This window comes from Sorex araneus, chromosome 2 (assembly GCF_027595985.1).
Source record: "Sorex araneus isolate mSorAra2 chromosome 2, mSorAra2.pri, whole genome shotgun sequence".
NCBI lineage: Eukaryota > Metazoa > Chordata > Mammalia > Eulipotyphla > Soricidae > Sorex > Sorex araneus.
In genome coordinates this window covers 16,954,682-16,970,992 of record NC_073303.1, presented here as the reverse complement: position 1 = coordinate 16,970,992, position 16,311 = coordinate 16,954,682, and the positions used below count along the sequence as shown (strand labels likewise).

The window sequence follows — 16,311 nt, the reverse complement described above, 5'->3', positions numbered from 1 at the left end:
GACCAGAAATAAGCCTTAAGTATTTGTGGATCTGACCCCCAAACCAAAAGGCAAACAGAATACTGAGAAAAGAAGCACTATTGCATGGGTCAATGGAATTTGATAGTTCTCTAAGACTCCACTATTACACCAAATTATAAGAACACACAGGTGGCCATAAGCATCCAAATTTTTAAAAATTTTTGGTTTGGGGGCCACATCAGGCTTACTCCCAGATCTACACTCAAGAATCACTTCTGGTGGGACTCTGGGACCACACAGGGTAGCAGAGATTGACACTGGTTGGCTACATGTGCCCTACCTGCTGTACTGTTGCTCCAGCCTGGAAGATTTCTTTTCATGGTTAAATCTATAAAAAGAAAACATGGCTGAAAAACAACATACTAGAAAACCTACTATCTAATATTGTCAACATTATCCAGAAAGTTGAAGGAACAAGATTCTGAAATACGGTTTATATGAGACTAGCATTACTCTGATACCCAAACCAGAGAATCACACATGATAAAACTATAAATCTAAATCCTTGATGACCAAATTCTTAATCATAAGAATAAAAAATCCTCAGAATTCTTAGTGAATCCAATCCAACAAACCGTTAAAGGGATTGTACATTATGATCAAGTGGAATTTTTCCAGAGATTCAAGGATGGTTTAACAGATACAAAATAAGTAATGATTTACCACACATGTATCAACAAAAGGAAAGATCAAAAAAAATCATATGATCAGATAAATAGAGACAAAACTTTTGACAAGATTCCACATCAAGTGACAAGAAAAAAAAAAACCTCAATAAAATGGGCATATAAAAACTTTGGTTAATGCTCAGAGCTTACTCTTGGCCTATGCTTACGGACCATGCCTGGAAGGGCTCAGGACACCGACCATATGGGGCATGGGTAATGATCTTGGGTTGGCCATGTGCAAGGCAAACACCCTACCCATTTTAGTATCTCACCAACCGTGGACACAGAAAAAATTTAATTCAGCAGAATATAGGCTACATTCAAAAAACTCACAGATAACATAGTCAATGGTGAAGAACCAGAAGCTTTTCCTTTAAGATCAAATACCAAGATACCTATTTTTGCCACTATTATTCAGCATAGTATTGTAAGCTGTAGCAATAGCAATTAGGCAAGAAAGAGAATAGGAACCAGAGCTATAGTACAGCACGTAAGGTGCATGCTTTGTACAATGCCAACTGGGTTTGATCTCCAATATCTCTTAAAGGCCCCCAAGCTACTCCCAAGTGATTTCTGAAACAGATCCAGGAGTAAGCCCTGACAACTGAAAGTGTGGCTCACAAACAATCAAACAAAATAGATGAAACCAAAAGGTAAATAAAGTAAATTAAAAATGGAAAAGAGATAAAACCATCACTCTTTGTCTATATAACATGATAATATGCATATAAAATCCTAAAGACAACGCACACACACACACACACACGAATAACCAATACAGTAGAGTAGTAAGCTACAAAACCAATACAAAAAGTTTTATTGTATTTGTCTATTCAAACAATGAACTTGGATGAAAACAAAAATCCATAGGGACTGAGAGATAAAACAGGGTGCATACTTGGCCTGAGCCTGACCCAGGTGTGATAGCCAGCATCACATGTTTCATGGGAGTAAAACCCTGGGGGCCTCTGAGCACAGCAAGGTGTAACCCAGGGGACCCCAAAAACACTGGGTGGCCTGGTACCCCTCACACAATAAGGTCTAAGCATCCCTGCATCCTCAGGTATTGGTACTGACACTACAACCCAGTGGGTCAAGAATTACTAGTGAGGACCCCCTGGACAGTGCTTGTTCTACTGTAATTTTATTCAAAAGTTAAGTACCTGAGAACCAACGGGGTAAAGGAGATGAAAGCTTATATATCAAAAACTGTGAGTCATTACTAGATAGAAACTTAAAAGTTTCATTGTTTATAGAGTAGAAGAATTAACATACTTCAAATAGCCACCCTCCCCAAAGCCTAAAACAGACTTCAATGCAATCTGAAATCATCAAGATTAGATTGGCATTCTCCCCCCAAGGACATCAAACAAATGTTACTAACGTTTGGTTCATAAAACTGACCAAGTCATTAAAGAAATCTGGAGGCATAAACTATGGAGATATCCTCTTCCGCAATTTTAAACTACATTATAAAGCCACAGCAATAACTCCAGCCTTTCGGCCAGAACTGCCAGTGCCCAGTAAATCGCAAAAATGACCAACACAAAGAGAAAGCAGAGCCGCACTCACTATATGTTCTCTAGACCTGTCAGAACACATGGAGTTGTTCCTTTGGCCACATACATGTGTATATATAAGAAAGGTGATATCTTAGGCATAAAGGGAACAGGCACAGTCCAAAATAGAATGCCCCACAAATGTTATCATGGCAAAACTGGAAGAGTCTACGGTGTTACCCGGCATGCTGCTGGCATTGTCGTTAACAAACAAGTCAAGGGCAAGATTCTTGCCAAGAGAATTAATGTCCGCATTGAGCCTATTAAGCACTCTAAAAGTTGAGACAGCTTTCTGAAACGGGTGAAGAAAAATGATCAAAAACAGAAGGAAGCCAAAGAGAAAGGGACTTGGGTTCAACTGAAGCGCCAGCCCGCTGCACCCAGAGAAGCCCACTTTATAAGGACCAATGGGAAGGAAGCTGAGCTGCTGGAGCCCATCCCCTATGAGTTCATGGCATGAGAAGTGTTTGTTTAAAAATAAAGAGACTCCTGGACTATTAAAAAAAAAACTTCAGCATGCCTACTTTCACTGCAGCACTCTTTTTCTTCTATCTACATATTTGTAACGTATATATATGTATATATATATACATACATATGTGTGTGCATGTATAACAAAAGGAAAATGTTACTGAAATGCAAGAAAAGTCCCCCAAAACCACACACACAAAGCAAAACAAAACAAAAAACCCAGAAGATGTGACGGGTGCATAGGTAGCATTTGCCTGCTTAGGTGAAATGAATGCTTCACCTCTTCCGAATATGTCCTCCTCTTCTGACCCAATAAGTCAGAATAGCTATAAAACATTATCATTGCAGCAGGTCTGCATTCTCTTCTGTCCTGCCTTTTCTGCTTTTTTAAACTTCAGATTGATGTCTAATAAAATAATACCATTCAGAAAGTTTTCCAGATACAAACACACATACAAACAAGTGGCATAACTTGCCTTTAAGCGGCGGGGGGGAGGTCTTATTTAACTTAAAACTTAATGAAAATGCAAAGGCTTCTAACAGCAGGAAATGAAAGGAAGATCTCTGAAAGTCTCTCTGCTCATTTATTAGAGAGAATGTCAGAAGGCTAGAGAGGAGTTCTGAGGCTTTTAAGTAAAATTGAAGCTTATTGAGGCTGGTCCAAAATCGTATGTCCTTCCCATCCACTGAGATACAACTCTGTTATCGAATTCTAGAATTAAATTATTATCCTCCCAGACTTTCATTTCCACTCTTCTATATGCCCTCTGATTTTCAATAATTCCAACTTCTGGTTTACAATGTACTTTCATTTTATTTCCTGAGTTCTCTAGCCTTAGGACTAGGAAAGTTCTGGAAAGAAAATTATCACTCCACTTAGAGTCAACTCTTCTTTACGTAGGAGACTTAGCACAGGAAACTGGGACAAGGGTGGGGAAGACAGACACTGCAGGAGATGGTGTGGTGCTGGATTCTGTTATACATGAAATCCTATCATTCACAATAGCACTGTAGCACTGTCGTCCCATTGTTCATCGATTTTGCTCGAGCAGGCACTAGTAATGTCTCCATTGTGAGACTTGTTATTACTGTTCTGGGCATATAGAATACACCCTAGGTAGCTTGCCAGGCTCTGCCATGCAGGCAGGATACTCTTGGTAGTTTGCCAGGCTCTCTGAGAGGGGTGAAGGAATCGAACCTGGGTCAGCCACATGCAAGGCAAACACCCTACCCGCTGTGCTCCAGACCCATCATTCAATATTCACAATATTGAATATTGTGATTCAATATTCAATCATTCAATATTCATCAATATTTACAATATTGTTACCTAGAACACAATGAAAAATAAATCCACAACTTCGCATCAGGAAAATACGAATGAAGACAACAACAAAATATCATCTCACGTCACTGGGACTGGCACACATTTCATAAAGAACAAAAATGATCAATATTGGAGTCCTTGTGTAAATAAAAGGACCATCATTCAAAGCTTATGGAAATATTGACTGGTCCAGCCCCTTTGGTAAACAACGTGGACATTTATAAAACATTTTGGTCTAGGAACTTTGCTTCCAAATGACCACTACTTGGTGTCTAACCCACGGGCCCAAGACTGTTCAGAAAAGAGATTTGCACTCTTATGTTCATGGCAGAACTATTCTCAATTTCCAAAAATCTGGAAACAATTCATGTCTGAAAACAGATGACTGGACAAAGTAAGTATGGTACAAAGACACAATGGAATACTCCTTGACTATAAGAAAAGATGAAATCGTGTTAATTGTGGCTACGTAGGTAGATTTAGGGAGTGTGATTCCGAGTGAAGTTAATAAGGAGAGGAACTGGTACAGAATGATATCTCTCATATTTGGGCTAGAAAGAGACAAAATAGAGGAATAACAAATGCCCCCAAACAACCGAAACTGAGAATTGGTCTTTGGTAGGAAGCTTACTACAAGGGAGGGATGGGGGGAAAGTAATATACGGGGGGGAGGTAACTACAGTGGAGGTGAGCAGACACCCTGGCACGGGAAACAGTGCAGAAATGTGTTATGAATGAAACTCCATCAGTAACAATATTGTAAACTACTGTGCCCAAAATACTAATTCAGTATATCTATAAAAGATAAATCAAAAAATGTAATCAATTCTTCTGCTGGTCACACGGTAGCTACTGCCAGAGCTTTGAAAAGCACTTGATTTTGTGTTAAAACACTGGAATGTGTGATCATGTTCTGTCTTCAATACCTGATTGAAATTGGACAAATCAGTATCAGTACTTTAAACTTAATTGACTGACTTTAAAGGGCAAAAAATGAAAGCCAGATATTTTGGGTATAGCTCTAGTTATCACTATTTTATTCCTACCTCTATTTTTAAAAAAATCTCACCATTAGTTGTTATGATTATTTTTCTGTCATGAAAACCATGGATTGCATTTCGTCTCCTATGTACTCCCCAGATTTAGAACATGGCATGTGGTAGATTTTCCATGAGGGTTAATAAAAGGCATTAAAAATATCCCTGTCTTACAAAGTTGTCAAATATATTAAGAGGAGGCATTACAGCTTGAACTGGGATGTGCACCTGTTTTCTCCTCCAAACATTCAGAAATACAGGATAGAATGAGCAAAATGGTGCTTTTCATGCAACAAAACTGAAAATAAAAGGAATGAAAACGTCATGCTGTTAAATAAATAAGCAAATTTAAGTCAGAGTTTGAACTTAGCTAATGCTAAGGAGGTTTATGGGAATATTAAATGGGAATGTGCATAAGACAGTCAGTTGAAAGCTGTAATGTCCATGTTAAAGAAAGAAAATGTGTCCTTGAGCCCAAAAGGTGATCAAAAAATGTAATCAAAAATTACATTGATTACTACTGAGACATCTGCCTCAAGTGGGTTGTTGACACTCTGTCATCACCACTGGTTTTGGAGTCACACCGAGTGATGCTCAGGGTTTACTCCTGGCTCTGTGCTCAGGGATCAATCCTGGCAGTACTCAGGGAACCATGAGTGGAGTTGGGGATCAAACCTGAGTTGGTCACAAGAAAAGCAAGTGCTGTAACTCCTGTGCTATCTCTCTAATCATCAAATGGGTCCTTGGAAGAATGGTTTCCTCTAGAGAAATAAATAGGATTATGAAAAATCCTCCTTGAAATTTTAATGCAAAAGATCTGAATTTCAAAATTTTTGTGTTTCACAAACAATCCAAGAATCACAATTGATAAATTAGGACATAAAAAAGACAAATCTTAAAAAGAAGTTATCCTAGATTCCATAGACAAGGAAACCAAAGTTTGGTATAAGAGTATAATTCAGAGTGAGCAAGGCCTGAAAACCAAAACACTAGGCCCAAGGCAGATGAGTTTGGCTTTCAAATATACAGGGTGAGGTGTCAGTACAGTAGCAGGGGCCCAGGCCTAGCAGACACCTGGTCCAGGTTTGAGTCCTAGCTAGATGTAGCCTTAGAAAACATAAGCACCACCAGGTGTGACCCCAAAGAACCCCAGGCGCCTCCAGGGCAGTCCAGGTAATCTCTGGCACCACAGAGCCTGAGCAGCATTGATGCACAAGGCCTTACAATGCCTTACAATCAACTGACAGCCAAGTTGGTGGACAATCACCATTGTGGGCTCAGGGCTTCCTGAGTACCACTTGAGAGCCCCATCCCCCCAACTTTCTCTCTCTCTATCTCTCGTAGAGAGATACCCAAGGAAATGTTCAAACATGAAATAGAGTTAACAGAAAAAACACATTAGACTTTGTGGTAACGGACTCTCTAAAAGATGATAAAGTGTGTTGAACACTAGGGTTAAGAAGTACAAGATAAGGAAGAAAGACCAATCCCATGGGATATGGGAGAAGATTTATAAATTACCCTATTAGAAGTATTAGGTACTGAAATAAAATCATCAGGCAGGTTGAAAAGCAGAAATAAATAATTACAGAGAGATTTAGGGAATGAAGATTAAGTAGGGAAATATACAGATTGTTAAAGATAATGCCAATCATGATAATAATAAAAATAATATTAAAGAAAGAAAAATATATAGATGATAGATTAAGAATAACTAAAGTGCATATAATACTTTTTTGGGGGGTCACTGTCCTATTACCTTTGGCTTTTGGATCACAACCCGTGATGCTCAGGGCTAACTACTGACTCTGTGCTCAGGGATCTCTCCTGGCAGTGCTCAGGGCATGATGGGTGGTGTTGGATTGAACAAAGGCATTATTCAAAAGATATTTTATTGGCATTTAGGAAAACATTGACTTCTCAGATTTTAACTTTTCACACAGATAAGAGTTAAGAAAAACCTTTACTGCAGCTAAATATATCTGATGAAACAGAAATATATATCAAGAAAACAAAATTTCATAAAAACTGAAAAGGAAGCAGAGAGGTAGCAATTTATTTATAACAAACAAAAAGTAGCAACAAAAAAACCAAATATTTTTTTTAAAAAATCCTTTAAGATTTTTTTTAAAGGACAGAGGAAAAATGACTCTGAACTTAGAATTTCAGCAATAAAATATTTCAACCAGTAAAAGGGAAATAATGCAATTTTAGAAAAAAGAAATGGGGAGGATTTACCATAAACCAAACACTTGGTGCAAAAGAATAAATATTAGGAAAAGAATTCAATCTGAAGGGGGAAAAAAAGCAAAATTTAAGAAGCAAAATTTAAGAAACACAAAACTTAGGTTACTCTGTGGAGTGTGTGTGTGTATGTGTATGTGTGTGTGCAGACACACTGCAAGAAATCTATGGACTGTGATAGATAAATATTGCCACTTTGGTGGTGGGTGTACTACAGTTACATTGTACAATTAAACCATAAACCTTATATTCTTGGAAACCAATACTAATTTAAAACTTATTTCCAAAATTTGAGCATAGAGGGTCCAGGAGAGCTAGGGCACATCCCTAGCAGGTCATCAACCCAGACTTGGTTCCTGAGGGTCTCCTGAGCATCCATGACTGTAGTCTTGCAGGTCCCCTGAGCACTGCCAGGGTAACCCCAGTAATCCTTGGCACTGCAGGTCAGAGCAGCACCACACCCTTTGGCCCTCACATTGAACCCCTGGCCTGAAAGACCAAGAATCATTAGAACGGGGCCCCTGGCCTTCTGAGCACTGCTTGGGAGTCCCCTCCCATTCCGAAATGATCAAAGAAACTGTTGGACAAAACTAAGGAAACATTGTTTCCGTAAAATTTGCACTAAATCATTTCTATCATTTCTATCTACTACAGCATGTAGGGTGATTGCCTTGCACACAGCCTTCCGAGGTTCAATCTCAGGCACCCCATCTGGTCCCCCATCAGCTAGGAGTGATCGCTGAACTCAGAGATAAGAGAAAGCCTGAGCACAGTGAGGTGTCACCCCTTTAATGATTTTTTAGTATGGTTTGTGAACATGGCAGAAATAAAACATGATGTAACAATAAAATAAAAAATAGAAGATGAAGTGTTGCATCTGAATGTTCTTAATTTTTAGGAGTACTTCAAAGAAGTTATCTAACTGTCTTTAGACTATTGCTTGAGTGAGAATGATGTGAAAACAGAAACAAAATTGATAAATGTATAATTTCCAACTCTGTATAAAAAGTGGAAAAAATTACAGGAGGGAAGAAGGAAGGGAAGAAGGAAGGAAAGGAAAGAAGGAAGGAAGGAAAGAAGGAAAGGAGGGAGGGAGGAAGGAAGGAAGGAAGGAAGGAAGGAAGGAAGGAAGGAAGGAAGGAAGGAAGGAAGGAAGGAAGGAAGGAAGGAAGGAAGGAAAGTTGGTTATAGATAGACTCCAAGTTTATTAGCAATCACCATAAGACTAATATTTAAACTGCTTGTGATTTTATCCAGTAATTAAACATAGAATAACATACAGCTCAATTCTGTTTATGAGACATCTAAAATGTAAGTATGCGGAAGTTTGAAAATTAAAGGATAAAAGATATATTTGAAAATGCCAAAAATATCTTGTTAAATCATTTTAATAGCAGATAAAAATACTTGAAGATAAAATAGAATTTCATTAAAATATTCTTAAGGCTGGAACGATAGCACAATGGGTAGGGTGTTTGCCTTGCACACAGCTGACCCGGGTTCGATTCCTCCGCCCCTCTCAAAGAGTCCGGTAAGCCACCAAGAGTATCCCACCTGCACAGCAGAGCCTGGCACGCTATCCGTGGCATATTCGATATGCCAAAAACAATAACAACAAGTCTCACAATGGAGATGTTACTGGTGCCCGCTCTAGCAAGTTGATGATCAACGGGATGACAGTGATACAGTGATAAGTTTGATAAAGGGAATAAGAATCAGGATAAAGAGAATTGTTATTACAGTGAAAGGAAAAATGTTGTGCAAGAATATATATAGTAGTATTAGGTTCCTTTGGCACTTAGCCTAATTTTAGCTACATAGTTATATAGTGTATATATTCAGGGACAGAATTTTAAGAATCTGAAAAATTCAGTTAAATTGATGGCCAAACTTCAAATCACCTAAATAGGACAAAATTCTTAAAAAGGCAATATCATCACAAACACATAAAATAAAAAATTCAGAGCATATAAGATTTCAATGATCAAACTAACAACTCAGTGTAATAGACATGTATTGAACCCTGAAATCGCCTCAGCAATTAGAGTTTAGGCAGTTTCATCCACCTCACACTGAAAGTTTCCACCCCTTCCCTTCCTATTGTCTGTGATGACTGGGGTGACAAATGTGCTGCTCACATTTAACTGTGGCCCTCACTGGGGGCAGAGGGGTGTGTGTGTGTGTGTGTGTGTGTGTGTGTGTGTGTGTGTGTGTGTGTGTGTGTGTGTGATCAGACTACAGTATTTGCACACTTCATGATGCTGCTTGCTGAGATTCACGCACTTTATTTTCCTTTGGGGGCACATCCAGTAGTTTTCGAAGCTTACTTCCGGCAATCAGTCACTCCTGGTGGAGCTGAGGGGTCCCAGTGACGTGCCAGGGATTGAGCTCAGATCAGCCAAAACACCTCCGCGTTGTACTATCTCTCCAGCCCCCCACGCACTATTTAGTCATGGTGGGCTAGCGCCTACCAGACAGAGAATATATTCATGGTGGCGCTTATAGCTATTCCGGTGGTGGTGCCCACCAGGGGCTGCTCTGGTGCTCACCATGCTCGCTGCAGGTCACACTCCTGGCTGTGGTGCTCCTGGGAGTTGCACCCTGTCACTGCATTGCCCAGATACACAGCTAGAGGGAGCTGGAGAGAATACACTTGTGTGTAGCACAGGGCGGAGGGATTCCTAACAGCAGGACCCCAGCACACCATGCGTAGTGCATGAGGCTGACCCCAAGGACCTTTGTGTGTGTGTGTGTATGCGCGCGCGGGCGTGTGTGTGTGTGTGTCTGTGTGTCTGTGTGTGTATGTTGCTTAATTTTGGTTTTGAGTCACATCCTGCTGGCTCTGAGGTTACTCACGGCTCTGTGCTCATGGGTCCCTTCCTGTCAATGCTTGGAGGATTTAAGGCAGTGCTGAGGGTTGAACCAGGGGCAGCTGTAGGCACGGCAAAAACCCTCTGGCTGTCTCACGCTTCTGGAGCTTTCACTGCTGAGTCATCCCCAGATACACAGCATTTAAAAAAAAATTTGTTTCAGGGGGATGAATGGGTCACACCCAGAAGTTCTCAGACCTTAAGTTCTGCACCCAGGAATCATTTCTGGTGTTGCTCTGTGGCCATACGTGGTGCAGGGGATCAACCCCTGGTTGACCACATGCAAGGTTAAAGAGTCTTACCCGCTGTATTATTGGTCTGGCTCCTGCATTCAACAGCTTTAAGTATTTAACTATGTATTGGGCTACGAAAGGCTCAAAAATAAAAATAACAAAACGATTGCTGTCGCAGAGAATATCTTTGGAATTTAAATGCAAGAAAATGGCATTCAATTATTAAAAGCTATGCTAAAATTTTGAGTGCATTTCGAACGGAACAATGAAATATCACATAGCAAAACGGTTTAATTCTGCTAAGATATTATTGGCATGCAAATTGATGACTGGCCTATATAGATGCATGTAACTGGCTTCCGGTGCCTTTGGTTTCATGCTGAGGCCACAGCAGGGTAATTCATCTGAGTTAGAAAATTGATGTCCGGGGATTTTTTTCTGCTGGCACTCAGCCCAAAAGGTAGACAGCCTGTCTCCCACAATATTTACTGCTCCTGACCATTTAAGCTGCTCCGCCTACATGTCCTGAATTCCAGTACCTGCTCCCTTCCCTCATCTCCTATGCACTTGTCATTAGCGCTGAGTCACTATATTGCCTCTTGTGGTTCCCCTCTACCTCCTCTACCCAGGTTTTTCAAATAGTCCTGTTGTAAATAAACTCTTAAATTATCTAGATGTGAAAATGCCATCTGTGGGCACTAGAAGTGAACCAGCGATATAAATTTCGTTTAAAAGATCTGTGCGTTTTGGAGGCAGGAAAAGAGTAGAATTAAAAGCAAAATGTATTTCTTTTTTGATAGAAGTATAATCTGGATATCAGGCAATGTGCAAAGGGCAGATACCCAATTTCTTCTTTCCTAGGGATCTAGGAATGGGGGCAAGGGTTGAGTGGGAGGGAAACTGGGGACCATCTGTGGTGGGAAAAATACATTGGTGAAGGGACAGTGGTTGGAACATTATATGACTGAAATCCAATCATGAAAAACTCGGTAAATGTGTATATCACTGTGATTTAATTTAAAAATGAATTGGAACACACACATGTGTATATATATATACACACACACACACACATATATATATATATATATATATATATATATATATTTCCAAAGCCTCCCATGACTTAGCTCCTCTTCCCTGTATCCTACTTGTCTGGGTCATAGCATATGAGATAGGTCCTACTAGTTGGTCCTCTGAGGCTCCTACCTTGGCCCTGTGTTTCTAATGGCTACAAACATCCCACTTTAGAGAGTACTGAGAAGGGAGAGAGAAAACCTAACTGGATGAATGAGTGTGAAACATTTCACCGAGTCTGTAAGATTTTGTGCTGATATTTTTTTAGGATCTTTTAAATCAATATCATGAAATATATTCATGGGCTGACTTTAGATGATGCGTCCATGGATATGTATTTCTTCCTGTGTAACTGAAGTATAGAATGCTTTGGAAAGCGGGTTTTAGAGAGTAAATCTAGTCCAGAGGGATTGGGTGATTTCTGGTTGTAGTTTTGTTCTTTGCATGGCATTATAAGGATTTGCAACCTGTTGTTCAAGATCTTTTGTGATGGGTTCAAGTAGTGAAGGGAGGAGAGGAAGATGAGAAAGGTGAGAAAATTTCTGAAACTTGGAGCCACAACTTAAATTAACAGGCTTCCTCTCAGGGCTGTCTGTAGTTTCTGATATTTTCCTGTCTTATCCTGGGTGATGGACTGGAGCGATAGCACAGTGGGTAGAGCGTTTGCCTTGTATGCGGCCGAACTGGGTTCGATTCCTCCGTCCCTCTCAGAGAGCCCCAAAAGCTACCAAGAATATCCTGCCCACACGACAAGAGCCTGGCAAGCTACCCGTGGCATATTCAATATGCCCGAAACAATAACGATAAGTCTCACAATGGAGACATTACTGGTGCCTGCTCAAACAAACTGGTGAATGAAGAGAGGACAGTGCTACAGTGCTACCCTGAGTGATATTCACCACGGTCACCAGTCCCTGCTGCATCTCCTGGGAAATTCCAGCCTCTCTTCATTTCTTTCTGATTATAAAGCCAAAGCCTCATGGTTTTGTACTTTTTAATTATTTTGTATTTTGTAATAAGGAGTGATGTTGGGGCAGGGGGAAGAAAGGGTTAAATAATGTTTGCCTTGAGCTTCCAGTGGAAGGGCATGGAAAGTTTATTGAGAATGTTGAAAGTTGATTAAAGGTCCCTATCAGGATTTAAATAAGACAGCTTGGTCACACTTTCTATAATTAGTTCCAAAGCTCTTCTGCCTGAAAGACAGTGTCATGAACTTGGATCGCACCTGTAGGCTTGGCACCCACTCCTGACCTATGCCTTCAGCGGATTCCAAGTTTTCCTTGCATTATCAGTAGGCATCTGTTTGCATGTATTTGTAAAAGACCCTAGGGTGGAAAGACAAATAAAATGCTTAAGGCATGCCTTGCAATGGAGAGATACAGAAAATGAAGTCTCACTCGTTTTACTTGTAGGACAGATTTTGTGTCTCATATTTCTCTCTCACCATATGTCAACTCCCCCAACTGCTGGACATGAGGACAGTATCAAGGACTGTAATGATTTTCTCCATTCAAAACAATACAAAACAATATTTTTAAATTAAACAAGAGAAATTAAAAAGTCACAGATCCAAGATATACATTTTTTTATATTTTTTAAATTTATTTATTAGTGAGTCACAGTGAGGATACAGTTACAGATTTATACATTTTCGTGCTCATGTTTCCCTCATACAACGTTTGAGAACCCATCCCTTCACCAGTGCCCATTCTTCACCACCAATAAACCCAGCATCCCTCCCACCCCCCAATCCCATCTCCCCACCCCGCCAAGATATACGTTTTAATTTAGAAATGCAGTACTTTATATAAATAAAAATTGTTAAGAACCCACGTCACCAAGTGATGATGTCCAGATGTGTCAAAACAGCCAGGAAAGAGATGAAAACAGCCAGGAAAGAGATGCCCAAGATAGATGAGCTTCTAATACACATGTGGCTATTTTAGGAACTGGCAGTTAATTTAATTTAATGCATTTATTTTGATGATTATATCATAATGTTCTTTCCCCCTCTCTGAGAACATGTTGGTTCAGTGTCTCAGTGCTCTGATGCAATCTAGGACACCTTTCAAAATGTTCTGAGAGTAAGTTTTTGGAAGGTTGGTACTGACTCTGAAGGCCTTCTAACATGGTCAAATTCTTTTCTTGCATCGGCTATGAGACTCCTGTATCTCATCCTTTCTGTCAACCCCTTCGTTATCAATAATAACAAACACTAGGACCTAGGACTAGAGAGTCAATATAGGTTTGACTTCAATCCCTGACACCACGTATGGTCCCCCAATTGCCCCCAGGACTGATCTCTGAGCAAAGAACCAGGAGTAAATTCAAAATGTGAAATGTGGCTCAAATAAATAATAAAAAGTTTAAAAAAAAAGATAGTGCTGATTTCAGTGCGCTAGAGGGCAAGAACATTTACAAGCAGTCACCATTTCTTCCTATTGGCAGAGTAAAGGAGTGGGGAAGGACCAAACCAACATATGTCCCTTACAGAGGGACTCCTGGGTAAATCCACAACAAAGATGAGCAAATTGATGTGAAAAGTCAACAGCAGGAGGAGAATCAGAAGCTAAGGAAGGAGGGAAATGCTGAGTAAGAACATACTAATCTCCAGTTATCCCTGGGATGCACATCAACCATTTGCTCTCAAATGTCACCACACACTCCCATAGCTGCTCACATCTATTTGCCTAATGATTTTCACTTTCCCACCTTGTTACCACCCACTTTTCAGCACAATATTGCCATCCTGTCTTCTAGAAACCACATGGAGACTGTGGAGACTCGGACCAGAAGACTGAGGCCTGCCTAAGGCTTGTCTTGTATCAAAACCTGAATCCCAAGTCTTTGAGAACAAAGCAGATAGAAGATTAGAGAGCATGGGTTGATAGAGTTGCCTTAACCTTGGTTAAGCCTTCATTAAGATTAAGCCTTAATCTTAATCTGTCTGTCACTGTAGCACTGTCATCCCGTTGTTCATCAATTTGCTCAAGGGGGCACCAGTAATGTCTCCATTGTGAGACCTGTTGTTACTGTTTTTGGCATATCGAATATGCTGAGGGTAGCTTTCCAGGCTCTCCTGTGTGGGCAGGAGACTCTTGGTAGCTTGCTGGGCTCTCCGAGAGGGACGAAGGAATCAGTCCCGGTTATATGAATTTTAATTTTAGACACATGGTTTACAATATTGCTGATGGTAGCATTTTATGCATATAGTATTTCAATACTACCTTCATGAATGCACCTCCCCCTAATCAACAACATACCCATATGTAAAAGTCAGTTCTATAGACCGATTCTCAGGATTAGGTGTCTTACCTTTGGTCATTTTACCTTTTTACTGTGCTTCTTTACAACACAGAGAGAGTTGATGTTGTAATGGTCCTTCTCCTGGCTGAAAACACTCAGCTAAATACCTCATGTACATCCATGGAAATTGCTTGCTTTTTTTTATAGGGAAGTAATATTCCATTTTGTATATGTACCATAGTTTCCTTACCCAGTTATCTGTTCTTGAGTATCATGGTTGCTTCTAGATTTAGACTATTATAAGTAGGGCTGTACTTGAATATTTGAGAGCAAATGTCTTTTCAAAATAGTGGGGTTTTGGGGTAGATGCTAAGAATACAAATTGCAGTGTCATATGGAAGTTAAATTCTTATTTTTTTGAGAACTGTTCAAATTTTTTTGGAATCTTAAACTAGGGAGCCATAATATCCCAGTCTTGGCCTCGGCCCTGGCATAAGGAAGAAATAAAGTAGTAGATGTGATTGATTCCGGTAAAGAATCTGATAGATTTAATTTAAAGGGTACAAAAGCATTGGGATACTCATGCTTATCCAAGGTGATCAAGAGAAGTAATAAAGTTCAACCCAGATAGTGAGTTAAAAAAAAAAATCAAGGTGAGCCTATAGGGTCCAGTAATATGATGTATCCATAGCCTCTTTTGGTGGCAGTCATTGGGATCAGTAGTATAGTTTGTTGAGCCAAGTCAGCAGTTTGTGAAAGACTCAGTTCTCCCAGTTAAAAGATACACTAAACCTGATAGAAAAGAATTTCAGAAGATTGCCATGGCAACAGCAATATGATTTGCTATGAAGAGATTGATTGGCTTTTTTTGTGAAATTGATCCATATCCCCATATATAACATCCTTGTTGGGGGCTGAATACCTTTAGAGAAGAATATTTTTCATCTTGGGTAATTGGTGAAGAAGTGAGACTTTGAGAAATTCATGGAGTAAGAATTTGCCCTATATATTTTGGTGTTTCTCCTGTTTTTTTTCCAAGGTGTTTTCTATTTCTAAATTAAAATCATTTCAAAATTTAAAAAAAAGATTCAATTGACTAACTTCAGTGACTAAGGCCACTTGGGAACTGACTTTCAGAAAAATGGCTCTAAGGAGGTTGCTTTTCAGATTTCCAAATGGATTGGTCATAGGATCCAATAGAAGTCATTATAGATTTTGAGATAATGCCATGCACTTATCAATGTTGTGGATCTTCTCAAAGCTTTCAGAAACTTTCAAGTGTATTGAATCACAGTGTAAATGCCCTATCCCAGGTAAAATATAAAATCCATCCATTCTTGCTCAGGATTCGCAGGTGAAAGATGTTTCTTCTAATTATGTATCTTTATAATCTACTTCTTAGTCTTGGCACTTGAGTTTTGTGGGGAGCGGTGTGTTCAACATATTATTGTTATGATGCTTCAATGTAAGATGGAGTATTACTAGCCCAAAGATAAGTGTGAGGAGATATTAGTGATAGTCAGTGATAGTCCAGGGATAATGTTTCACTGTAGGTCAA

General features: G+C 39.7%; 2 pseudogenes; both read left to right on the top strand.

The window, feature by feature from the left end:
- The first annotated feature begins 2,225 nt into the window (after positions 1–2,225).
- LOC101559421 (60S ribosomal protein L21-like) lies at positions 2,226–2,708 on the top strand (annotated as a pseudogene).
- A 9,320-nt stretch (positions 2,709–12,028) lies between these two features.
- Positions 12,029–15,671, top strand: LOC129401608 (protein transport protein Sec61 subunit gamma-like; annotated as a pseudogene).
- The last annotated feature ends 640 nt before the right edge of the window (positions 15,672–16,311 follow it).